The sequence below is a fragment of the Pseudophryne corroboree genome, chromosome 8, assembly GCF_028390025.1.
Source record: "Pseudophryne corroboree isolate aPseCor3 chromosome 8, aPseCor3.hap2, whole genome shotgun sequence".
In the NCBI taxonomy this organism is placed as follows: Eukaryota; Metazoa; Chordata; class Amphibia; order Anura; family Myobatrachidae; genus Pseudophryne; species Pseudophryne corroboree.
In genome coordinates this window covers 171,328,951-171,356,141 of record NC_086451.1, presented here as the reverse complement: position 1 = coordinate 171,356,141, position 27,191 = coordinate 171,328,951, and the positions used below count along the sequence as shown (strand labels likewise).

Sequence of the window (27,191 nt, the reverse complement as noted above, 5' to 3'; positions counted from 1 at the left end):
GAAGGAGATCCAACTGAGGCAGCACAAGGGAACTCTCGAAAGAAGAACAAGGCTAGAGGAAGATCTGAGACAAAGAAATCTGACTTTTACCAGAGCTGACCAGAGGAAAGCACAAACACAGTCCCCCACTACCACAAATAATGCAGTCAAGTTTACCACATTTGGGGAAATAACAGGGGTCAGCATACCCAGAATGCAATGAATGAACCTCACCCTGGGAGAACAATCTTCATGACCATGGTATCTCCTATGCAAAATAAGTATGATTTGGGATAGGGCTGGGGAGGGCCGCTGCTCAGGCACATCTCTGTCAAGTAAAGGAGATTCAACTGAGGCAGCACAAGGGAACTCTCATCTGGGGACAACAACTGCAGGAGGTACACATATTTTCAGATGAACATGGGAGGGCAGACGGCTGCCTAATACTGAAGCACCCCCAAACAACAAACCAAATGCAACAACTAGTGCAAGCATTCCTGGGGGAAGGCCTGCAGCAGATGGATTTGCATATGGTGATGTCATCCAAGCAGTGGGTCAAAGTTGGCTTCAACCCTCGTCTGCATATGAAAAGAGAAAATTGGCATGCAGGGCATGGCGGCCTTTTGCGGCGCTTGGATGACCCCTAGTTCGCATTAAACACCTCCACCCTCCTTCGGTGTGGGGCTCATGTTGGCTATGCCCCAGCCCCTGAAGCATTCAAGCTGATTTCTTGCAGCAGCTGGGCACTGTAACAGCTCCAGAGCTGCTCTGTAAGGCAAGTAAAAGGGTGTGGGCCCTGCAGCACTACCTGTAGTTCGCATTGTGCGTTGGAAGGCAAAAAGTAAGCAGACGGGAGAAGTCAGGATAGTGCGCAAGGGCATAGAAGGGAGCGGCTCAAGAAAAGAGAAGTGGAAACAGACAGCAAACTAGGCTGGAGAGAGACCTGAGACAAAGACATCTGAATTATACGAGAGCCGACCAGGGGAAACACAAATTATGCAGTCAAGTTTCCCGCATTTGGGGAAATCACAGGGGCAGCACACCCAGAGTGCGATGGGTGAGCCTTGCCCTGGGAGAAGCACCTACATGATCATAGTATCTCACCTGGCAGGTAAGTAGGAGTTGGGCTAGAGCTGGGGAGGGTCGCTGCTCGGGCACCCCCCTGTCAAGTGAAGGAGATCCAACTGAGGCAGCACAAGGGAACTCTCGAAAGAAGAACAAGGCTAGAGGAAGATCTGAGACAAAGAAATCTGTCTTTTACCAGAGCTGACCAGAGGAAAGCACAAACACAGTCCCCCACTACCACAAATAATGCAGTCGAGTTTCCAACATTTGGGGAAATCACAGGGGTCAGCATACCCAGAATGCAATGAATGAACCTCACCCTGGGAGAACAATCTTCATGACCATGGTATCTCCTATGCAAAATAAGTATGATTTGGGATAGGGCTGGGGAGGGCCGCTGCTCAGGCACATCTCTGTCAAGTAAAGGCGATTCAACTGAGGCAGCACAAGGGAACTCTCATCTGGGGACAACAACTGCAGGGAGAACACATATTTTCAGATGAACATGGGAGGGCAGAAGGCTGCCTAATACTGAAGCACCCCCAAACAACAAACCAAATGCAACAACTAGTGCAAGCATTCCTGGGGAAGGCCTGCAGCAGATGGATTTGCATATGGTGATGTCATCCAAGCAGTGGGTCAAAGTTGGCTTCAACCCTCGTCTGCATATGAAAAGAAAAAAGGGATGTGCAGGGCATGGCGGCCTTTTGCGGCGCTTGGATGACCCCTAATTCGCATTAAACATCTCCACCCTCCTTCGGTGTGGGGCTCATGTTGGCTATGCCCCAGCCCCTGAAGCATTCAAGCTGATTTCTTGCAGCAGCTGGGCACTGTAACAGCTCCAGAGCTGCTCTGTAAAGCATGTAAAAGGGTGTGGGCCCTGCAGCACTACCTGTAGTTTGCATTGTGCGTTGGAAGGCACAAAGTAAGCAGACAGGAGAGGTCAGAATAGTGCGCAAGGGCATAGAAGGGAGCGGCTCAAGAAAAGAGAAGTGGAAACAGACAGCAAACTAGGCTGGAGAGAGACCTGAGACAAAGAGATCTGAATTATACGAGAGCCGACCAGGGGAAACACAAATTATGCAGTCAAGTGTCCCACATTTGGGGAAATCGCAGGAGCAGCACACCCAGAGTGCAATGGGTGAGCCTTGCCCTGGGAGAAGCACCTACATGATCATAGTATCTCACCTGGCAGGTAAGTAGGAGTTGGGCTAGAGCTGGGGAGGGTCGCTGCTCGGGCACCCCCCTGTCAAGTGAAGGAGATCCAACTGAGGCAGCACAAGGGAACTCTCGAAAGAAGAACAAGGCTAGAGGAAGAAATGAGACAAAGAAATCTGACTTCTACCAGAGCTGACCAGAGGAAAGCACAAACACAGTCCCCCACTACTACAAATAATGCAGTCAAGTTTCCCACATTTGGGGAAATCACAGGGGTCAGCATACCCAGAATGCAATGAATTAACCTCACCCTGGGATAACAATCTTCATGACCATGGTATCTCCTATGCACGATAAGTATGATTTGGGATAGGGCTGGAGAGGGCCGCTGCTCAGGCACATCTCTGTCAAGTAAAGGAGATTCAACTGAGGCAGCACAAGGGAACTCTCATCTGGGGACAACAACTGCAGGGAGAACACATATTTTCAGATGAACATGGGAGGGCAGAAGGCTGCCTAATACTGAAGCACCCCCAAACAACAAACCAAATGCAACAACTAGTGCAAGCATTCCTGGGGGAAGGCCTGCAGCAGATTGATTTGCATATGGTAATGCCATCCAAGCAGTGGGTCAAAGTTGGCTTTAACCCTCGTCTGCATATGAAAAGAGAAAAGGGGCGTGCAGGGCATGGCGGCCTTTTGCGGCGCTTGGATGACCTCTAGTTCGCATTAAACACCTCCACCCTCCTTCGGTGTGGGGCTCATGTTGGCTATGCCCCAGCCCCTGAAGCATTCAAGCTGATTTCTTGCAGCAGCTGGGCACTGTAACAGCTCCAGAGCTGCTCTGTAAGGCAAGTAAAAGGGTGTGGGCCCTGCAGCACTACCTGTAGTTTGCATTGTGCATTGGAAGGCACAAAGTAAGCAGACGGGAGAAGTCAGGATAGTGCGCAAGGGCATAGAAGGGAGCGGCTCAAGAAAAGAGAAGTGGAAACAGACAGCAAACTAGGCTGGAGAGCTCTTCTGTCTATATTTTGCAAACCTGCTCTTGTCCTCTCCAGCTGCTCCATGTAGATTTGACGTCTGGAAAGGTGCATAACCTACTGACAAGCAGGCACACTCCTGCATGAGTTTTCTCTCTCACTAGCTGGATGATACACAATCATTTGCATGTGCTCCACCTCCGACACACGACCCACCCAACCACCCAGTGACCAGAGCCACCCACAAGCCAACTGGCTCCGTGACTTAATTTGCACAGTGCAGTCATCCAGGCAGCATGTCCTTCTCAATGGAATAATCTCTGGTTCCATGGAATCTTCTGCATTGGAATGCTGCGGAACAAAAAGGATTTAAACATTCAGCTTGCTAGCATTCAATGTACCTGCGGCTTGGCTCTAGCACATGGGTCTTCATCCTGTGGCCCTCCAGCTGCTGTGAAACTACACATCCCAGCATGCCCTGCCACAGTTTTGCTATTAAGGTATGCTAAAACTGAGGCAGGGCATGCTGGGATGTGTAGTTCCACAGCAGCTGGAGGGTCGCAGGTTGAAGACCCATGTTCTAGCATGCCTGTTCTATGATGCATGTTCCGTGATGTCACAATCAGCTTGGAATGGGGTATCTAGCAGGCATTTGCTGACAGCCACTTGAGAGAGACACACATCAGGAGATGCAGCATATCGGAGGTCTTCGATGCCTTTCCAGCAAATGCACACCACCTGCTGCTGGTCTGGACACAAAACAATGCCCACAATCGAAGTCCCAAAATGCCCAACTACAGGATTCATGTAAGTAGTGAATTTAGGAATGAATTTAGAAGTAGGAAATTAAGTTAGTTCACAAGTACATTCAAATTCAGATCTAAAGTCTAGGTAGGCCTCACGTCCTGGCAGCCCCCAGCATTTAAAAATGCCTTGATTAGAGGTAGGGAATTAAATGGAGATAAGAAGTAGACGCAAAATAAGACTCCACAGAGCAGTTATCAGGTGTCTTTATCAATTGTTGCATTTAAAAAATCAAGCAATTAGGGAACACAATGTTGCAACAATGTAACCCTATTTGCAAAATAGTACTAAATAAGTTTGTCGATGTAAGACATTTGCAAAGGCACATTTAAAACACGCTGGAAAATGCAACTGAATCTGTTTTTGGAGGCTAGAATAGGAAATGTGCATCGGTCCAACAAGAACTGAAAGCTCTTCTACCATCTTCCTTTTCTGAAAAGCCATTTAATATATGGTTCCCAGATAGGGGACATATCAGATATTGCCTTTCAAAAGCAGCAAATATCATACCACTTCTATTGCCATCAAAGATAAACATTGATTGTTTTCAGATATTGGATTGAAAAAGCAGTCTTTATTGACATAAAGAAGCAAAAAAACATACATAAACATTACACACATAAGTACTGTGTTGCAGCACAGATAAAACACAATACAAATGCTGTCGGTATAGTACAGTTCAAGAACTACAGCACAGGCCAGCCTACACTATAAATCATGAACTGCACTATACATTTAAACTATACAATAATACAACAGTTAATAAGGCTATGTGTGTGGAGTGTAAGAGGGTGAGGGAATCACAAGCCCGAAGCTTTATTGAAAGACAGACACATATAAAGGGAGGATTAATAAATACAAAGATATCCTTTACTATAGAATGTAGTCCAATCCGGTCTTTCAACTCTTCCACAACTGAAAAACGGATAGTGTTCCCAAGCCTTCCATCCTGGAATATCTTCAGTCTCTCGCCAATGAAGAAAACAATCCCTCCAGCAGACTCTTCAACCACGATACAAGATCACAGCCAAAAGTGCGAGAAGCAACTACACTTGCGTTTAACCTAAATGGCTAAAACTTAGTGAAGGAAAGTGCAGTGCACCAAAACATAAGCTGACACAATCATGGAGAATGCGCCAGCATATATGCTCTTCTATCTATATTTTGCAAACCTGCTCTTGTCCCCTCCAGCTGCTCCATGTAGATTTGACGCCTGGCAAGGTGCATAACCCACTGACAAGCAGGCACACTCCTGCATGAGTTTTCACTCTCACTAGCTGGATGATACACATTCATTTGCATGTGCTCCACCTCCGACACACCGCCCACCCAACCCCCCAGTCACCAGAGCCACCCACAAGCCAACTGGCTCCGTGATTTAATTTGCACAGTGCAGTCATCCAGGCAGCATGTCCATCTCAATGGTATGCTAAAACTGAGGCAGGGCATGCTGATATATGTAGTTCCACAGCAGCTGGAGGGTCGCAGGTTGAAGACCCATATTCTAGCATGCCTGTTCTATGATGCATGTTCCGTGATGTCACAATCAGCTTGGAATGGGGTGTCTAGCATGCATTTGCTGACAGCCACTTGAGGGAGACACACATCAGGAGATGCAGCATATCGGAGGTCTTCGATGCCTTTCCAGCAAATGCACACCACCAGCTGCTGGTCTGGACACAAAACAATGCCCACAATTGAAGGCTCAAAATGCCCAACTACAGGATTAATGTAAGTAGTGAATTTAGGAATGAATTTAGAAGTAGGAAATTAAGTTAGTTCACAAGTACTTTCAAATTCAGATCTAAAGTCTAGGTAGGCCTCACGTCCTGGCAGCCCCCAGCATTTAAAAATGCCTTGATTAGAGGTAGGGAATTAAATGTAGATAAGAAGTAGACACAAAATAAGACTCCACAGAGCAATTATCAGGTGTCTTTATCAATTGTTGCATTTAAAAAAATCAAGCAATTAGGGAACACAATGTTGCGACAATGTAACCCTATTTGCAAAATAGTACTAAATAAGTTTGTCGATGTAAGACATTTGCAAAGGCGCAAACAAAACACGCTGGAAAATGCAACTGAATCTGTTTTTGGAGGTTAGAATAGATGCAGGATCAAGTAGCTCAATGGGTAGGGTATTTGATTAGAATTCAACAGGTTATAGGTTTGAATCCTGGGTATGATAGTTTGAGGTGTTATTTAATAAAGTATGTTTATATATTAGTCACACATGGCTTACTTGTACAAATGGCATGTCACCAGTTAGTGCTGACTGCTGATATGCCATTTGCACAAACACGCCATGTGTGACTGTATATGCATTTAAGGAGGGCACCCCGGCAATACCACAAACCATTGAGTGTCAAGTATACTAGATATATCTTCATATCTCATGTGCTTTCTCTGAGACCAATCTTGTTATGCCCCTTCCCCACAAGGCATGCGCCTTTTGTCCATATTGCAAAAATGGGGAGGGGGGGGGGCATATAATTATCTGTCACAGGGCACCAAAAAGTCTAGTTATGGCTCTGGTATGCATTATGTAATCTGGCAGACCATATCTCCAACACTGGCTGGTTGGAATAGAAATCCGGTTATCTATGTGAGCAAATGACCATCAACGATTTACTCTCAAACACTAGAAAATGGACAAAAATGGTCCCTCAAACAAATTGGTTAAATTTTGGGTTTAACCAATTTGTGTAATGACCATTTTTGACCACTTTTCTAGTGTTTGGGAGCAAATGGTTAATTGACATTTGCTTCTATACATTACCAGATTTTCATTCCATCCATCCAGACTGGATAGATAGCCTGACAGATAATTGTGTAGTGTACGCCCAGGATAACTGTCAGTTGTGCTTTCTTTTATGACGGCACATCCAGAGCAAGCACTGCCCACTCATGCATAGTTGTCAACTGATGTGAAGTTCCAGGGGGCAATCTCAGTTATAAAGAAAAGTATCTGGAAATTGTCCCTAGTTTAAAAAAAAAATAAAAAAAAATTGATCAACTCCATTTATTTAGTATGATATCCCAGGTGATAGGATGCCGGCAGTCAGAACAACTATACCATACCCAGGATTCAAACCTATAACTACCATACCCAGGATTCAAACCTATAACCTGTTGAATTCTAATCAAACACCCTACCTATTGAGCTATTTGATCCTGCATAAAAATTGTGAACATTATATGAAGCTATTGGTACTTTGAAAAAAAAAGTATCAGCATTACAACGCAGCAGATCCATGCAGTTTGCAGCCACACACTACATGTATCTGCTCAGCCACAATGCTGATTATTTCTTCACAAAGTACAAGGTGAGCTCCAAACAGAATTCTCTAGCTTAGAATTATGCCAAACCTAGAAGTCGGGCCCCCCACCCTGGGATCCCCCAGAGGGAGGCCTGCACCGTCATGCGGCAGGCTTGTCCGTTTTGGAAGCAGGCTGATGGGCAGCCCAGGCTTGCTTCAGTCTGGGCTTGTCAGGTCTGGAAGCATGAGCTTGCTTTGGGTATGCCTGACCTTGGGTACGCTTTACCTTGAGGATGAAAGGGCCAAGGAAAGTACTTTTAGCCTTCTGCGTGGTAGGAGTCATACTAGGTAGGCAAGCTGTTTTAGCAGTAGCCAGATCAGCTACAATCTTATTGAGGTCTTCTCCAAAGAGAGTGTCTCCCTTGAAAGGAAGCACCTCCAGGGTTTTCTTGGAATCCATATCCACCGACCAGGATCTCAACCAGCTGTATAAAGTATTACCTTGGAACTGGCTCTCCACTCCCCATTATCTGGTTATCATGGCTTCCTCCGCCAGTGTCCAGACTCGCTTGCTGAAGCTCGGCCACTTCTTCCTAGCAGCAGGCTCCTGGATCACTGGGCAGCAGAGGTGCTTGGGAGCCGGAAGGGGGCGGAGCAATCAGGCAGGCAGTTGCAGTGCTGCCCAGCTATCTGTGGTGTGAGAAGAAGCAGGGGCACCCCACCGCTGGCAGTGCTGCAGCTAGCGGTGGTGGCAGCGGCGAGGCTGCTGGGCTGGGTCTTTAAAAAGGTGGAAAGAAGGGTGTTACGGCATGGAATGTACAAACTGCGAGACCCTGCTGGTAGCGCCTTTGTCTATTTAGTAGGAAGGGCACGTAACAGCCGGAGGGCAATGGAGGAAGCCCCTTTAGGGCTGGAGCCCGGCGGCAACTGACTCCGTTGTCTCTGGCAGTTCCGCCCCTGCACTAGAGGAATGGTCAAGAACATGGCAACATTTAATGCCAAAAAATGCAAAATCATACACGTCTCAAAAATACAAAGGCTAACTATAATATTAAGGGCATTATAATGGCAAGAGGAAAGCTATCTAAGTATTACTATTTCAGGTGAGCAATGTAACAAAGCAATAGGAAAGGCAAGTCAGATGCTTGTTTGCATAGGTAAAGAACCAGTAGCAGAAAAAAGTAATACAGGTTGAGTATCCCATATCCAAATATTCCGAAATACGGAATATTCCGAAATACGGACTTTTTTGAGTGAGACTGAGATAGTGAAACCTTTGTTTTTTGATGGCTCAGTGTACACAAACTTTGTTTAATACTCAAAGTTATTAAAAATATTGTATTAAATGAACTTCAGACTGTGTGTATAAGGTGTATATGACACATAAATGAATTCTGTGAATGTACACACACTTTGTTTAATGCACAAAGTTATAAAAAATATTGGCTAAAATGACCTTCAGGCTGTGTGTATATGGTATATATGAAACATAAATGCATTCTGTGCTTAGATTTAGGTCCCATCACCATAATATCTCGTTATGGTATGCAATTATTCCAAAATACAGAAAAATCCGATATCCAAAATTCCTCTGGTCCCAAGCATTTTGGATAAGGGATACTCAACCTGTAATGCCACTGTATAGGTCCTTGGTACAGCCACATTTAGAATCCTGTGTTCAGTTCCAGAAGCCATATCTCAAGCGCCTTGAGTCCTGTTGGAGAAAGAGCACTATATAAATAAATAGTATCAAAATTTGTTTCACGGCACCCCTAGGCCAAAGTTTTTTTTATTGAGAAATTCAGAAAAAAATATAAAATTAAGTAAATTGTGTTTATAGCATGTCATTCTCAGGTTCAGTTATGTTGTGAGGGAATGGTTTTGCCAATTTAATAAAGTATAAATAATTTTAATTGGTCCTGGACCACCAAACTATGCTACCAGTGCAAGAACCCCAGTTTGGAAACTACTGCCATAAAATAAACCTTTTTTGTTTTTTTTAAACTACATGTAATACACCTTAGATCTCAGTTCCTAAAAGGTTTTAAACCCTTGCATACAGTAAACTACACATATTTAAAAATCCTACACCGGGCACAAGTGCTCACGGGCCAATTTCATGGCAGTCTCGGAGAGGAGGGCATTGTGGATTCACCAAGGGAATGCTGATGCTGACTCCAAGAAGCCTCTTCAAGATCGCAGGAGCAGAGTCCTCTGCTTCTGCCAAATCCACTGCATGACGCTGGGGCTCTCTTGCAGGAGCCCACACCAGTGGGGGGCACCAGGGGCGGAACTACTGGCAGGGCAGGCAGTGCATTGCACTGGGGCCCCGCCGCACTCAAGGGCCCACAGCCGCCGGCATTACAATGAGTCACAATGACTCATTGTATCATGCCGCAGCCGCACACCAGCGCTCCCGTCGGGTCTGCGTCCTGCGACTCCCGCCGCCCGCCCGTCGTAACGAACAGATCAGGCCAGGGCACTACGGGCAGCAGCCGCAGCACCAGACACGCTGCCGCCTCTGTAACACACGAAGAGGGAGGAGGGTCGCTTGGAGATGAGAGGAGCAGCGGCACGGGGGGGAGGAGGAGGAGGAGGGAGGTGAAGGAAGGAGCCGCAGCAGCGCTTTGTTACTGGTGGAGGCGCTGCTGCTGCTGCCCCTCTGCTTCACTATAGGCTGTCTTCCGAGAACAGCCTATAGTGAAGCAGAGGGGCAGCAGCAGCAGCGCCTCCACCAATAACACAGCGCTGCTGCGGCTCCCTCCTCCACCTCCCTTCTCCTCCTTCTCTACTGCCCGGGAATCGTCAAGCTGCACGAGGAGCCTGAGCCAGCGGAGAGGGTAAGTATAATTCTTCTTTCTTTCTTTCTTTCTTTCTTTCTTTCTTTCTTTCTTTCTTTCTTTCTTTCTTTCTTTCTTTCTTTCTTTCTTTCTTTCGTCTCTTTCTTTCTTTGTTGGGACTGCCTGCCGCTATGTGTAAAAAGGGGGAATCTGCCTGCCGCTATGTGTAAAAAGGGGGAATCTGCCTGCCGCTATGTGTAAAAAGGGGGAATCTGCCTGCCGCTTTTTGTGTAAAAAGGGGGAATCTGCCTGCAGCTATGTGTAAAAGGGGGGAATCTGCCTGCAGCTATGTGTTAAAAGGGGGAATCTGCCTGCAGCTATGTGTAAAAAGGGGGACTGCCTGCCGCAATGTGTAAAAAGGGGGAATCTGCCTGCCGCTATGTGTAAAAAGGGGGAATCTGCCTGCAGCTATGTGTAAAAAGGGGGACTGCCTGCCGCAATGTGTAAAAAGGGGGAATCTGCCTGCCGCAATGTGTAAAAAGGAGGAAGCTGCTTGCCGCAATGTGTAAAAAGGGGGAATCTGCTTGCCGCAATGTGTAACAAGGGGGAATCTGCCTGCCGTAATGTGTAACAAGGGGGATGCTGTCTGCTGTAATGTGTAACAAGGGCACGCTGTCTGCCATAATGTGTAACAAGGGCAAGCTGTCTGCTGTAATGTGTAACAAGGGCAAGCTGTCTGCTGTAATGTGTAAAAAGTGTACGATGTCTGCCATTATGTATAACAAGGGCAGGCTGACTGCTGTTATGTGAAAAAAGTGTACGCTGTCTGCAGCTATGTTTAACAAGGGCAGGCTGTCTGCCGTTATGTGTAAAAAGTGTACGCTGTCTGCCGCTATGTTTAACAAGGGCAGGCTGTCTGCCGTTATGTGAAAAAAATGTACGCTGTCTGCCGCTATGTGTAACAAGGGCACGCTGTCTGCCGTTGTGTAAAAAAGGGGGATGCTGTCTGCCGTAATGTGTAAAAAGGGGACGCTGTCTGCTGTAATGTGTAAAAAGAGGACGCTGTCTGCTGTAATGTGTAAAAAGAGGAATCTGTCCGCCGTAAGGTGTAAAAGGGTCTCTACCTGGTGTAGTGGTGCTACTGTGCGGCGTAATTTGAATAATGGAGACTACTGTGCACCGTTTTATGAATTGGTATTATTTTGTGGCCACACCCCTTAACCACAAAGCCACGCCACTATGTTTTTTTGCGCGCGCCTACGGCGCGCACTGCCCCTGTTTTGCATGCAGGGGTGGGGCTCCAATGCCGTTTCTTGCACACACTGCTAAAATGTCTAGTTACGGCACTGTTGCTAGGTATCCACTTCCCTGAGCAGGCCCCCCTCACCAGATCCTCTCCAGGGGTGAGGGGGTGGACTTGGATGGGATGGGATGGGGGGGGGGGCCCAAGCCATTTTGTCGCACATGGGCCCACTGCTCGCTAGTTCCGCCACTGGGGGGCACGTCTAAAACTCTTCAGTCAGTTCTGGATTCATTCGGACCTGGACTCGTGGGTTTTACAAATAGTGTCCCAAGGGTACAAACTGGGGTTTCAAGAAGTTCCCCCTCACCAATTGTTCAAATCAGCCTTAGTCAGCAGGGAGAAGGTTTTTATTCAAGCCTCTTCGTGGTCCCGAAGCCGGACAGCTCAGTCAGACCAATCTTAAATCTGAAATCCCTTAATTTCTACCTAAAGAAATTCAATTTCAAGATGGAATCTCTCAGGGTAGTGATCTCCAGTCCGGGGGATAAAGGAGATTTCATGGTTTTGGTAGACATAAAGGATGCCTACTTACATGTTCCCATTTAGCCACTGCATCAAGCTACCTGAGGTTTGCAATTCAGGATTGTCATTACCAATTTCAGACGTTGCCGTTTGGTCTGTCCACGGCTCCGAGGATTTTCACCAGGGTGATGGCGGAAATGATGGTTCTCCTTCGCAAGCAAGGAGTCACAATTATCCCGTACTTGGATGATCTCCTGATAAAGGACGCGATCCCGGTACCAGTTGGTGCAAAACATCTACTCTCCCTGACAGTTCTTTAACAACATGGTTGGCTCCTAAACTTGCCAAAATCGCAGTTGGTCCTAATGACGCGGTTGTTGTTTTTGGGAGTGATACTGGACCAAGAAGAGGTTTTCTTCTAGTGGAATGGCTCTGGAGATCCAGAGTCTGGTCAAACAAATTCTGAAACCAGCAAGAGTGTTAATCCATCAATGCATTCGGTTGCTGGGGAAGATGGTTGCGGCCTACGAGGCCATTCAGTTTGGCAGGCTCCATGCCAGAGTGTTCCAGTGGGACCTGTTGGACAAGTGGTCCGGATCCCACCTACACATGCACCGGAGGATAATCCTGTCTTCCAAGACCAGAATCTCACTCCATTGGTGGCTGCACAGTTCTCACCACCTAGAGGGGCGATGGTTTGGGATCCAGGACGGGATCCTAGGGACCACGGATGCAACCCTCCGAGGCTGGGGAGCAGTCACACAGGGGGAAAACATCCAAGGAAGATGGTCAAGTCAGGAAAGTTGTCTCCACATAAATGTTCTGGAGTTAAGGGCCATTTAATAACTGCAGACACAGTACGCACTGGGACGGGTGCCCAGCATCCTCTACGGAATAAGAGAAAAGGATTTACCAGTAGGTATTAAAATCCTATTTTCTCTAACGTCCTAGAGGATGCTGGGGACTCCGTAAGGACCATGGGGATAGACGGGCTCCGCAGGAGACATGGGCACTTTAAGAAAGACTTTAGTTCTGGGTGTGCACTGGCTCCTCCCTCTATGCCCCTCCTCCAGACCTCAGTTTGATACTGTGCCCAGTGGAGACTGGGTGCTTTTCAGGAGCTCTCCTGAGCTTTCTGACAGAAAGTATTTTGTTAGGTTTTTAATTTTCAGGGAGCACTGCTGGCAACAGACTCCCTCATCGAGGGACTGAGGGGAGAGAAGCAGCCCTACTCTCTGAGTTGCAAGGTCCTGCTTCTTAGGCTACTGGACACCATTAGCTCCAGAGGGATTGGTACGCAGGATCTCACCCTCGCCGTCCGTCCCAGAGCCGCGCCGCCGTCCCCCTCGCAGAGCCGGAAGATAGAAGCCGGGTGAGTATGAGAAGAAAAGAAGACTTCAGAGGCTGCAGAAGACTTCATGATCTTCACTGAGGTAACGCACAGCACTGTGTGCCTTTGCTCCCATACACCTCACATACTCCGGTCACTGTAAGGGTGCAGGGCGCAGGGGGGGCGCCCTGGGCAGCAATATAAACCTCTTTCGCAAAAATATAACATATATACAGCTGGGCACTGTATAAATGTATGAGCCCCCACCAATTTTACAGTTTAAGCGGGACAGAAGCCCGCCTCCGAGGGGGCGGGGCTTCTCCCTTAGCACTCACCAGCGCCTTTTTTTCTCCACAGCACCGCTGAGAGGAAGCTCCCCGGACTCTACCCTGCTTATACCACGTTAGACAAGAGGGTTGAAAAGAGGGGGGGGGGCACATAATTCGCAAATTACATACAGCAGCACTACTGGGCAAACATTAAGTTACTGTTTTATTCCTGGGTTATATAGCGCTGGGGTGTGTGCTGGCATACTCCCTCTCTGTCTCTCCAAAGGGCCTTGTGGGGAAACTGTCTTCAGAAAAAGCATTCCCTGTGTGTGTGGTGTGTCGGTACACGTGTGTCGACATGTCTGAGGAAGAAGGCTATATTAGAGAGGAGCGGGAGCAAATGAATGTGGTTTCTCTGCCGACAGCTGATTGGATGGATATGTGGAATGTTTTAAATGCTAGTGTAAACTCATTGCACAAAAGATTAGACAAGGCAGAAGCTTTGGGACAGTCAGGGTCTCAACCCATGCCTGATCCTATGTTGCAGGGACTGTCAGGGTCTCATAAGCGCCCACTATCCCAGTTTGTTGACACAGATACCGACACGGATTCTGACTCCAGTGTCGATTACGATGATGCAAAGTTACAGCCAAAATTGGCAAAATCCATTCGATTTATGATTATGGCAATAAAAGATGTTTTGCACATCACAGAGTAACCCCCTGTCGCTGACAAGAGGGTACATATGTACAAGGGAAAGAAGCCTGAGGTAACCTTTCCCCCCTCACACGAGCTGAACGAGTTATGTAAAAAAGCTTGGAAATCTCCAGATAAAAGACTGCAGATTTCCAAAAGGATTCTTATGGCGTATCCTTTCCCATCAACGGATAGGTTACGATGGGAATCCTCCCCTAGGGTGGACAAAGCATTAACACGCTTATCCAAGAAGGTAGCCCTCCCATCCCAGGATACGGCTACCCTCAAAGAGTGTGCTGACCGCAAACAGGAGATTACCCTGAAGTCCATTTATACACATTCAGGTACCTTACTCAGACCGGCAATTGCGTCGACCTGGGTGTGTAGTGCTGTAGCGGCATGGACAAATGCCTTATCTGAGGGGATGGATAGCCTAGACAAGGATACTATTTTATTGACCCTGGGGCATATAAGAGATGCTGTCCTATATATGTGTGTATGCAAACTACCGGTGGTGCTGCAGGGCCCACACCCTTTTACTTGTCTTGTAGAGCCCAGCTGCTGCAAGAAATCAGCTTGAATGCTTCAGGGGCTTGGGCATGGCCAACATGAGCCCCACACCGAAGGAGGGTGGGGGTGTTTAATGCAAACTTGGGGTTATCCAAGCGCCGCAAAAGACCGCCATGCCCCGCATGCCCCTTTTCTCTTTTCATATACAGATGAGGGTTCCAGCCAACTTTGGCCCACTGCTTGGATGACATCACTGAATGCAAATCCGTCTGCTGCAGACCTTCCCCCAGGAATGCTTGCAATAGTTGTTGCATATGGTTTAATGTCTGAGGGTGCTTCAGTATTAGGCAGCCTTCCGCCCTCCCATGTTCATCTGAAAAGATGTGGTCTCCCTGCAGTTGTTGTCCCCAGACGAGAGTTCCCTTGTGCTTCCTCAGTTAAATCTCCTTAACTTGACGAGGGTGTGCCCGAGCAGCCGCCCTCCCCAGCCCTTTCCCAACACATACTTATCTTGCATATGAGATCTCTTGATCATGAAGATAGTTCTCACAGGTTGAGGTTCATCGTGGCCCCGCTCCCCGCTGGAGAGCGCTGATGGGGACAGCAGCGGGGCTTCAGCAGCAGGGTGAGTATGTGTGGCCAGAGACCTCCCTTCCCATGTGCAGGCCTGCAGAGTGTGCCGCGCAGGATGGGGCATGTGACACTCTCCCTCCCTGGGGCTCTTCCAGATGTAGCTCCTCAGCAGTATTTTTCCCGGGCTGCGCGGCGCTCTCCCCGACTGGCATCCGCCCTGGAACACTGCCTTCCTCAACGCAACATCAGCAGGGGGCCCGGGCCTCATCACCTTCCCAGGTCTTTCTCATGTATGTATCATGTATGTGTGTGTGATATATGTATGAATCATATATGTTTGTGATATATATATATATATATATATATGTATCTATCTATCTATCTATCTATCTATCTATCTATCTATCTATCGTATGTGTGTGTATATATGTATCTATCATATATGTATGTATGTATCTATCTTGTATGTATGTGTTCTATCTATCTATCTATCTATCTATCGTGTGTGTGATATATGTATGTATCTATCATGTATGTGTTATATGTATGTATCACACCTTCCTCTATACATATACATACATACATACATACATACATACACACACCTATATCTGTACGTACACTGACATACACACACCAACATCTATACATAAACACGCTGACCCCTAAACGTACACCAACGTACCCACATGTGAATCTATACATACATGTGCTGACACCTGGACATACACTGATGTACCCACACCTAACATCTATACATACACATGCTAACAACTGGACGTATACAGTCGTACCCACATTTGCATCCATGCATATATAGATGTAGGTGTGTGTACGTCAGTGTACGTCCAGGTGTCAACGCGTGTATGTATAGATGCAGGTGTGGGTACGTCTGTGTATGTCCAGGTGTCAGAATGTGTATGTATAGATGCAGGTGTGGGAACGTCAGTGTAGGTTCAGGTGTCAGCGCGTGTATGTATAGATGCAGGTGCTTGTATGTCCAGATGTCAGTGCATGTATGTATAGATGCAAGTGTGGGTACGTCGGTGTATGTCCATTTGTCAGCGCGTGTATATATAGATGCAGGTGCTTGAATGTTGGTGTATGTCCAGGTGTCAGCATGTGTATGTATAGATGCAGGTGTGGGAATGTTGGTGTATGTCCAGGTGTCAGGGCGTGTATGTATGGATATTAGGTGTGGGTACATCAGTGTATGTCCAGGTTTTAGCGCATGTATGTATAGATGCAGGATAATAATCGCACAGCGTGCCCCCCGCCAACCACAAACCTCCCCCACCCCCCTGTATGACATAAACACCGCTAATTCCACTTACACACAATAATTTCAGTTTGCGACCAGGAGCCGGCAATGTATGTGCACCCAAATGAAGCCACTGTACATGCCCTGCAGGCTGCTATGTACTGCACAGGTGCAACAAATTTAAATGCCCTATCTTTAAAATGGGGCATATTTTACTAAATTAAAAAAACCTGTAACTTTCTGTAAAACCTTAACCCCAAAAGGCACTACACTAACATCGGGGTGTAGAGTTGGATGTTGATCCAAGGCACCAACAGGCTAAAGCTTTGACTGTTCCCAGGATGCCTTGCACCGCCTCCTCTATAACCCTGCCCAGTGGCGTAACTAGACCTTTGTGGGCCCCATAGCAAAATTCTGAATGGGCCCACCAGCACTCAACAAGAATGAGTGGCGTTTGGGGTCAGAAAAGTAGAGGGGAAGGGGTCTGACAGAGTAGGGGGCAGGACATGAATGAATAGAAACTGAGGTGTCCATTATATAAAGAAATACAGTATGTGTGTCTGTGTGTATATCACACACACACATATAAGGGAAATTCAAATGCCCTCAATTATTGCGCCCATTACACTCTGGTTTGGGTGCACAAAGCACCTAAACCTGAATAAAGTAATGGGCGCGATCGTGAAAAGACACCGTTTGGTTGCCCAAATGGGTCTCTTTGCACACATTTCAGCTTGTTTCCCCTGGGGGTAGCGAGCTGAAATAAACATGTCGCACCCGTTGGCAGCAACATTAGAATAGCTGCTGACGGGCACGATTGAGGGAGGAAAGGGACATTTGAATCCAGCCCATAGATGCAATGTGAATATGTAATTTGTACCTTCCTACCTTAAAATGTATATAGTAGTGTATACACTAGAGGTCTTTCCGAACCCCCTAATCCTAACATTGTCATTTGCTTTAGGGCGCACCTCCAATTAGTCTAGTGTTTCGTATTTTCACATTAAATACTTTCTTGCATTGGTTGGTTAAAGATTAGATCGTATATTTTTCTAGATATAGCTGTGCATAGTCTACAAGGCTACATGCTTCTCCCCTAACTAGAGATGTGCAGCGGGCATTTTTCGTGTTTCATGTTTTGGTTTTGGTTTCGGATCCGCAGTTGTGTTTTGGATACGGACGCGTTTTGGCAAAACCACCCTTTCGGGTTTTGGATTCGGGTGATTTTTTTTTAAAACCTCAAACAGCTAAAATCATAGAATTTGGGGGTAATTTTGATCCTATAGTATTAAGCTCAATAACCATAATTTCTACTCCTTTCCAATCTATTCTGAACACCTCACACCTCCCAATATTATTTTTAGTCCTAAAATTTGCACCAAGGTCCCTGGATGACTAAGCTAAGCGACCCAAGTGGGCAGCACAAACACCTGGCCCATCTAGGAGTGGCACTGCAGTGTCAGACAGGATGGCACTTAAAAAAATAGCCCCAAACAGCACATGATGCAAAGATAAATAAAAAAAGAGGCGCAAGATGAAATTGTAGTGTGTCTCTCCTGCTCAGTGTCAGTTCTCAGTAGTATCCTCATCAGTGCTCAGTATCACTGCTCATTGTCTTGTGCTGCATTGTGGTGCTCAGTATACTAGAGTACATTACTAATAGTCCAGTGCTGCATCTGGCTGCTCAGTGTCAGTTCTAGTAATCTCATCAGTGCTCCGTATCACTGCTCATTGTCTTGTGGTGCTCAGTATACTACAGTACATTACTAATACTCCAGTGTCTTGTGCCGCATATAGCTGCTGTAGGGTGCTGTGGTAGTGTCCTGTCACTGTGCATATGTCATCATTCCAGTCACAGTGATATCTGGTATCTATCTAGTGGTATCTAATTCCAGACATTACCACCGTCTAATTCCAGATATATTACTGGCATATAATTCCACACATTAAAAAATGGAGAACAAAAAGGTGGAGGGTAAAATAGGGAAAGATCAAGATCCGCTTCCACCTAGTGCTGAAGCTGCTGCCACTAGTCAAGGCAGAGACAATTCAATGCCATCAACATTATGTAATGATTATACGATACATTATATATCATATCATTGTATGGTTGTAAAATACAACTTAAAAACTTTAATGAATAAATACATAAAGTAGCTTTTATGTAACCTTTTTAAACCTATTAGCATAGACCGAATCTCATCGTGTGTATAGGCCTTTAGTTCAACAACAGCATGGGACCAGTTAGTGTGTTTTGACCACTGCACAGCACCTGGTGTTATATAGTAAGCACCACTATGGCATAGTATACAGCATTATGGGCCTGATATGAGTGTGACCAGCGGTGATGTGGAATGCAGTAGGAGGTGCTGTTTAGTAAGCACCACTTCTATATTCACCATGCAGTATATTGTGTGAATATAGAAGTGTTGGCTGTGTTATGTATTAGAGTAATTATTGCAGCTCCCAGCTAAAATTGCAACAATGTAATTTAGTGACAAGCTGCAGAGATTAACCCTTTCTGTGGCTGCTGCACAACCTCTATTCATATCGCTGAATTCAATTAGGGAGATGTACTCACCCCGCGAGCAAGCGCAGGTATATGCCACACTTATGGTAACATTGGATTTGCAGATATTTTCTTGCAGGGGTGTTTCTAAACAATTTGGCTTCAAATGCGTGCCCCCTGCCACCATTGGCATTAAAAATTGTGCCCCTCCCCCATATATATATATATAAAAAAAAATATATTTGCGTGAGCGCTTCGGACGGGATGGGGGGCGTGACCTCGCAAAAATGGGTATGGTCTCCATAAAATGGGCGTAGCCTTGCAGGCAAAGACTACCTTACACCCCAGTTCTTGACCCTGCACCAACAGACCTCGGCCACCACAGGGAAAAAAGTACAGTAATTTTCACCATGTTAAGCCCCACACATTAATGCCCTTTGGAACATATTATGTCACTCACCACAATATCTGTTATACACTATGCCCTACAGTAAAGCTTCTAATTACTTTTACAAAAACTGCTCAATGCCAAGAGTTTCACGTGCTGGGTGTCATGCTCATTGCCAGGGGTTTCACTCTCTGGGTGTCATGCTCATTGCCAGGGGGAACGCAGTAGGAGGTGTTATATAGTAAGCACCACTATGGCATAGTATATAGCATTATATATATTGTGAGCACTGGTGATGTTGAGTGCAGTAGAGCTGCTGCTGGGTAATTACAATTGACTACAACCACCAATATATTCTGCTGCACTAAATCTATATTTGCAAAGCTAATTCTGCTGGGTAATTACAATTGACTACAACCACCAATATATTCTGCTGCACTATATCTATATATGCAAAGCTAATTCTGCTGAGTAATTACAATTGACTACAACCACCAATATATTCTGCTGCACTATATCTATATATGCAAAGCTAATTCTGCTGGGTAATGCAAATTGAAACATTATTGCATAGTATGTGATTTTGAAGTACTTTTTTAAAGTTTTGAATGATATAGACCCAGTTTAATCTTTGTGGTATGCCTGGTTGTTGTTTTTAAGGTAATTTATTGCCTGGCATTTGAGGGTGTGGGGTGTGGTTACAGATTTCAATTATTGGTTTCACTTGTAATAGTCTTCTACTTAAGTCCAATGGTGTAGGCTGTGCAAAGCCGTTTGGCTGTGCATTTATTGATCTAAGCGTGCATTTTTATCAAAGCGTGATAAAATTGACACATAACAGCAGCGTTCAATCAGCGTTAATTTATCTTCAGCTGATATTGATTGTGAATTGACGTTTCTTCTCTTCTTGTCACCTACAGGTAATTACAATTGACTACAACCACCAATATATTCTGCTGCACTATATCTATATATGCAAAGCTAATTCTGCTGGGTTATGCAAATTGAAACATTATTGCATAGTATGTGATTTTGAAGTACTTTTTTAAAGTTTTGAATGATATAGACCCAGTTTAATCTTTGTGGAATGCCTGGTTGTTGTTTTTAAGGTAATTTATTGCCTGGCATTTGAGGGGGTGGGGTGTGGTTACAGATTTCAATTATTGGTTTCACTTGTAATAGTCTTCTACTTAAGTCCAATGGTGTAGGCTGTGCAAAGCCGTTTGGCTGTGCATTTATTGATCTAAGCGTGCATTTTTATCAAAGCGTGATAAAATTGACACATAACAGCAGCGTTCAATCAGCGTTAATTTATCTTCAGCTGATATTGATTGTGAATTGACGTTTCTTCTCTTCTTGTCACCTACAGGTAATTACAATTGACTACAACCACCAATATATTCTGCTGCACTATATCTATATATGCAAAGCTAATTCTGCTGGGTAATGCAAATTGAAACATTATTGCATAGTATGTGATTTTGAAGTACTTTTTTAAAGTTTTGAATGATATAGACCCAGTTTAATCTTTGTGGAATGCCTGGTTGTTGTTTTTAAGGTAATTTATTGCCTGGCATTTGAGGGGGTGGGGTGTGGTTACAGATTTCAATTATTGGTTTCACTTGTAATAGTCTTCTACTTAAGTCCAATGGTGTAGGCTGTGCAAAGCCATTTGGCTGTGCATTTATTGATCTAAGCGTGCATTTTTATCAAAGCGTGATAAAATTGACACATAACAGCAGTGTTCAATCAGCGTTCAATCGAAGTGAAAAAGAAGGAAAACAGAAGCACACCAATCTAACAAAACAAAGAAAACTGAAGAACTAATAACAAATGTGAGTCACTTACTCCTCAGATCACTCACCTCCTGATTGTTGCATCTGATTACATAGCACAGAACTACCTTACTTGGACATTTCATAAACCACCCATTTCACCTACAAATGCCTGTATCTGTATTATTGTAATTTTGTTTTTTAAGCACAGCTGCACCAATGCAATTTTACCTGCAAACACTTAAAACATCTAACATAATTACCATTGCTTCTTAAACCTCTCACAATCCTTTCATTTCTTACACTCCAAATACTTTTCTGCACCCACTTTATCTACGCTTTTGACTCATTTCATACTAAATCTACACCCCTTGAGCCTACACTGCTTTTCTCACCTGCATTTCTGCAATTCTTCTGCTCGGATTGCCTTACAGTCTCCTCTCCTACTTCCACTTTCCCTCAACCTATTTACCTACTTAACACTATGTCAAGGTTTTCTTATACTCCCCACATCACTCAGTGTCTACCTAATAATGTATCTTTAGCCTTCCCCCCTAGTCTCCTCCAATTCCTCCTCTCTCCCCTCCTCTGTCTCCCCTCCATCCCTCTGTTTCCTTCCCCCACCTTTCCTGTTACCCCACTTTCATTCACCTCTGCCCCATGGTCCTGCTACCCCACAACTCAGCCCTGCTCCCTCTCTCCCTTCCCTGTCACCTCCCCACACCCCCATCCACATCACACTGACCTCCCTCCCTGCCCACCTCCTGCAGTTTCCCCTCCTAGCTCAGGCACCCGTACCATCACTACTCTCTCATCATCCCTGCCCTCAAAGTTAATCCCACCTCATCGCTACAGCAACCCTGAAAATCTAATTCACATCTCTCCCACAAACTCATACCCCCTATCCTGTGCCCTCTGGAATGCCAGATCTGTTTATAACAAACTGGTCCCCACTCATGACCTTTTCATTTCCAACTCCCTACACCTACTAGCCATTACTGAAACTTGGATTACGCCCTCTGACACTACTTCTGCTGCTGCTCTCTCTGCTGGGGGCCTTACATTCACACACACACCCCGACCTGGGGGTCGCCATGGGGGTGGTGTTGGGGTCCTTTTACCTTCTAGTAACTCCTACCAACTTATACCACCAGAACCATCACTTATATTCTCTACATTTGAGGTCCACGCCATATGCCTCTTCCAACCAGTCCATCTTAGAGTAGCTGTCATTTACCGCCCCCCTGGCACTGCTTCCAAATTAATCGACAACTTTGCTTCCTGGCTTCCTCACTTCCTCTCTTCTGACATTCCCACCATTATCCTAGGCGATTTCAACATCCCTATTGACATCCCCACACAATCCCCTGCCTCTAAACTCCTTAACCTCACCTCTTCACTTGGTCTCTCCCAGTGGACCTCCTCACCCTCCCATGTCAATGGGAGCTCACTGGATCTGGTCTTCACTCACCGCTGTGATATTTCTGATTTTTCCAACTCCCCATTTCCCCTCTCTGACCACCACCTGCTCTCCTTCAACCTATCTCTCTCGACTTCCCCATCTCTACCTCCTAAAGCTACCATCACTAAGCGTAACATTGAAGCTATTGACACCACATTCCTTTCCTCCCTGTTTGACTCACTTCTCTCTCCTATTCTCTCTCTCTCATGCCCTGAACAAGCCACTTCCACATACAATGCTTCCCTTACTTCTGCTCTTGACTCTGTTGCTCCACCAACCACTATTCACCCTCACAAATTAACACCTCAACCCTGGCACACCAAATGCACCAGATATCTGCAAAAATGCTCACGTACGGCTGAGCGACACTGGAGGAAATCACGCTCTAAGGCAGACTTCCTCCATTTCAAACTTATGCTCTCATCCTTCAGTGCTGCCCTTTCTCTTGCTAAACAGTCATACTTCAAGAACCTCATCTCCTCCCAGTCTTCCAACCCCCGGCGCCTCTTTGCCACTCTCAACTCACTCCTCTGCCCACCTCCACCTCGTCTCCCTTCCTCACTCTCTGCTCTTGACTTTGCCACTTACTTCACATCCAAAATTGACTCCATACGTCAGGACATCACATCACACCAGACTATCAGTAACCAGCCTTCTCCCAACCCTTACCAACCCTCCCCATCCCTCGCACCAACTCTGTCATCTTTCTCCCATGCATCTGGAGAGGAAGTCATGGCCCTCATTCGTTCCTGTCCCCTCACCACCTCCCCACTTGACCCAATCCCCTCCCGCCTCCTTTGCCACCTCTCTTCTTCTGCTTTTTCCCATCTTTCCCACCTTCTCAATCTCTCCCTCTCATCAGGCACTGTCCCCTCTGCCTTCAAGCACGCTCTCATCTCTCCTATTCTTAAAAAACCTACCCTTGATCCAAACACTCTCTCCAACTACCGACCCATCTCTCTCCTCCCTTTTGCCTCCAAACTCCTTGAGCGTATTGTCTACAACCGCCTTACTTCCTTTCTTTCCTCACACTCACTGCTTGACCCATTCCAGTCTGGCTTCCGTCCTCTCCACTCCACTGAAACTGCCCTTACAAAAGTATGCAATGACCTCCATGCTGCTAAATCTAAGGGACACTACTCTCTACTTATTCTACTTGATCTCTCTGCTGCTTTTGACACTGTGGACCATCCTCTCCTACTGCAAATCCTTCACTCCATTGGTCTGCGTAACACAGCCCTCTCTTGGTTGTCATCCTACCTTTCTGACCGTTCATTCTCTGTCTCCTCTCATGACTCCACCTCCCCCTCACTTCCACTAACTGTAGGGGTACCCCAAGGTTCTGTCCTTGGTCCTCTTCTCTTCTCTCTCTATACGTCCTCACTAAGTAAGCTCATTAGTTCTTTTGGTTTCCAATATCTCTATGCTGATGACACTCAAATCTATCTTTCCTCTCCAGACCTCTCCCCTACTCTCCTCACTCGTATCTCCAACTGTCTCTCTGCTATCTCTTCCTGGATGTCCCAGCTCTTTCTTAAACTTAACATGTCTAAGACCGAGCTGATCATCTTCCCTCCCTCCCGCATAACCTCACCTCCTACAATCTCATTATCTATTGATGGCACTACTATCTCCTCTACCCCCCAAGTGCGCTGTCTTGGAGTAATCCTTGACTCCTCCCTCTCCTTCAAACCACACATTCAGCACCTCTCACAAACCTGCCGTTTTCATCTAAAAAATATTTCCAGGATCAGACCCTTTCTGACCCAGGATGCTACTAAGACTCTTATCCACTCACTGGTCATCTCCAGACTGGACTGCTGTAATCTCTTCCTGACTGGCATTCCTGACAAATACCTCTCTCCACTCCAATCTATCCTCAATGCTGCTTCCCGGCTCATTTTCCTCACCAAACGCACTACGTCCACCTCTCCTCTCTTACTAGTCCTTCACTGGCTCCCCTTCCCTTTCAGAATCCATTTCAAGCTTCTCACACTTGCTTACAAAGCCCTCACCCACTCCTCTCCCATCTACATCTCTGATCTTATCTCGCTTTACACTCCCACCCGTCCTCTTCGCTCTGCTAATGCACACCGACTCCTGCCTACGGATTACTTCCTCCCACTCCTACCTCCAAGATTTTTCACGTGCTGCACCACTTCTCTGGAATTCCCTACCTCTCCCCCTCAGACTCTCCACCTCTCTACAAAACTTCAAACGGGCTCTCAAGACCCACTTCTTCACCAAACCCAGCCAAATCTCATCCTAAACCTCTGTTCCACGCTCTCTATGTACCCCATCTGTCTCACCCCTGTCTGTCTACCCCTCCCTTTTAGAATGTAAGCTCTCACGAGCAGAGCCCTCTTCCCTCATGTGCTTACTCTTTTCTTACTTTAATAATCTTCAGCTGCACCAAATCCAGCAGTCTTCTGCCACCTGATACTTATTCCAGTGTCATCTGCTGATGTAGCTATGTTTATTTACCCTGTACTTGTCCTATATTGTCGTCAACTGTAAGTTGCTGTTTTCCTGTTTGATTATTTGTTTATGTACTCTGTAATTGGGCACTGCGGAACCCTTGTGGCGCCATATAAATAAAGGATAATAATAATAATAAATAATATAATATATAGCAGTACGGTACAGTAGGCCACTGCTCTACCTACCTCTGTGTTGTCAAGTATACTATCCATCCATACCTGTGGTGCATTTTAGAAAAAAACATGTCTCGGCAGAGCAATCTATAAATCCATAATTTTTCAGACAGCAACAGTGGGTATTGTAATAGTCACCCAATCCATCACTTTTATAGGGTTACATGCACCCACATGCTACAGCCTGTCTCAATAATTTTACTGTCACGCTGTGTGTGTTTGTGTTTTTATTTGGGTATTTTTTGTAGTTGTAGAACTACAGGTACCAGCAAGCCCGTTATTTCCCTGCCTGCTGGTACTTGAGGTTCTCCAAGTACCAGCAAGCGGGGGAGGCTTGCTGGGCCTTGTAGTTCTACAAAAAAAAAAACAATATTCTTTTTTTACACACATGGCTATCAGCCCGGCACCCACCACCCAGGGGTGCTGGGGACAGCCTCGGGCTTCACCTCTGGCCCTTGGGTGCCTCGAGGGGAGGAACCTCTTGATTTAAGGGGTCCCCACTCCTCCAGGGAACCCCGGCCAGGGGTGACTAGTTGGAGCGGTAATGCCAGGGCCGCAGGGACCTACATCTGCATATGAAAAGAGAAAAGGGGCGTGCAGGGCATGGCAGCCTTTTGCGGCGCTTGGATGACCCCTAGTTCGCATTAAACACCTCCACCCTCCTTCGGTGTGGGGCTCATGTTGGCTATGCCCCAGCCCCTGAAGCATTCAAGCTGATTTCTTGCAGCAGCTGGGCACTGTAACAGCTCCAGAGCTGATCTGTAAGGCAAGTAAAAGGGTGTGGGCCCTGCAGCACTACCTGTAGTTCGCATTGTGCGTTGGAAGGCACAAATTAAGCAGACGGGAGAAGTCAGGATAGTGCGCAAGGGCATAGAAGGGAGCGGCTCAAGAAAAGAGAAGTGGAAACAGACAGCAAACTAGGCTGGAGAGAGACCTGAGACAAAGAGATCTGAATTATACGAGAGCCGACCAGGGGAAACACAAATTATGCAGTCAAGTTTCCCACATTTGGGGAAATCGCAGGAGCAGCACACCCAGAGTGCAATGGGTGAGCCTTGCCCTGGGAGAAGCACCTTCATGATCATAGTATCTCACCTGGCAGGTAAGTAGGAGTTGGGCTAGAGCTGGGGAGGGTCGCTGCTCGGGCACCCCCCTGTCAAGTGAAGGAGATCCAACTGAGGCAGCACAAGGAAACTCTCGAAACGAAGAACACTAGAATGAAAATTTTAAAGCCTCCTGTTAGTGCTTCATCTACACGGTATAGCCCTGAATATTTCAATGCGCAGCTCTTTGCAAAAGAGAGATATTGGCAAGGAAAAGCTGTCTTGTACCTTTGCATTTTTCTCCCAAACGAAGGACACTAGAAAGAAAATTTTAAAGCCTCCTGTTAGGCCATCATCTACACGACATAGCCCTGAATTTTCCAATGCGTAGCTCTTTGCAAAAGAGAGATATTGGCAAGGAAAAGCTGTCTTGTACCTTTGCATTTTTCTCCCAAACGAAGGACACTAGAAAGAAAATTTTAAAGCCTCCTGTTAGGCCATCATCTACACGGCATAGCCCTGAATTTTCCAATGCACAGCTCTCTGCAAAAGAGAGATATTGGCAAGGAAAAGCTGTCTTGTACCATTGGATTTTTCTCCCAAACGAAGGACACTAGAATGAAAATTTTAAAGCCTCCTGTTAGTGCTTCATCTACACGGTATTGCCCTGAATTTTCCAATGCGTAGCTCTTTGCAAAAGAGAGATATTGGCAAGGAAAAGCTGTCTTGTACCTTTGCATTTTTCTCACAAACGAAGGACACTTGAAAGAAAATTTTAAAGCCTCCTGTTAGGCCATCATCTACACGGCATAGCCCTGAATTTTCCAATGCGCAGCTCTTTGCAAAAGAGAGATATTGGCAAGGAAAAGCTGTCTTGTACCTTTGCATTTTTCTCCCAAACGAAGGACACTAGAAAGAAAATTTTAAAGCC

The 27,191-nt window shown here is 46.0% G+C and overlaps 6 non-coding genes across 6 annotated transcripts; all 6 read right to left on the bottom strand.

Annotated features, from left to right (window-relative positions):
- Nucleotides 1–100: 100 nt before the first annotated feature.
- Nucleotides 101–264, bottom strand: LOC134950843 (U1 spliceosomal RNA). The gene has a single exon (XR_010183691.1). It is a non-coding gene; the product is annotated as a U1 spliceosomal RNA (small nuclear RNA).
- A 671-nt stretch (nt 265–935) lies between these two features.
- LOC134952978 (U1 spliceosomal RNA) lies at nt 936–1,098 on the bottom strand. The gene has a single exon (XR_010185333.1). It is a non-coding gene; the product is annotated as a U1 spliceosomal RNA (small nuclear RNA).
- Nucleotides 1,099–1,250: 152 nt separating this feature from the next.
- LOC134950805 (U1 spliceosomal RNA) lies at nt 1,251–1,414 on the bottom strand. Its single transcript, XR_010183660.1, has one exon. It is a non-coding gene; the product is annotated as a U1 spliceosomal RNA (small nuclear RNA).
- Nucleotides 1,415–2,084: 670 nt separating this feature from the next.
- Nucleotides 2,085–2,247, bottom strand: LOC134952590 (U1 spliceosomal RNA). The gene has a single exon (XR_010185082.1). It is a non-coding gene; the product is annotated as a U1 spliceosomal RNA (small nuclear RNA).
- A 152-nt stretch (nt 2,248–2,399) lies between these two features.
- Nucleotides 2,400–2,563, bottom strand: LOC134951647 (U1 spliceosomal RNA). Its single transcript, XR_010184348.1, has one exon. It is a non-coding gene; the product is annotated as a U1 spliceosomal RNA (small nuclear RNA).
- Nucleotides 2,564–26,164: 23,601 nt separating this feature from the next.
- LOC134952040 (U1 spliceosomal RNA) lies at nt 26,165–26,327 on the bottom strand. The gene has a single exon (XR_010184660.1). It is a non-coding gene; the product is annotated as a U1 spliceosomal RNA (small nuclear RNA).
- Nucleotides 26,328–27,191: the final 864 nt, after the last annotated feature.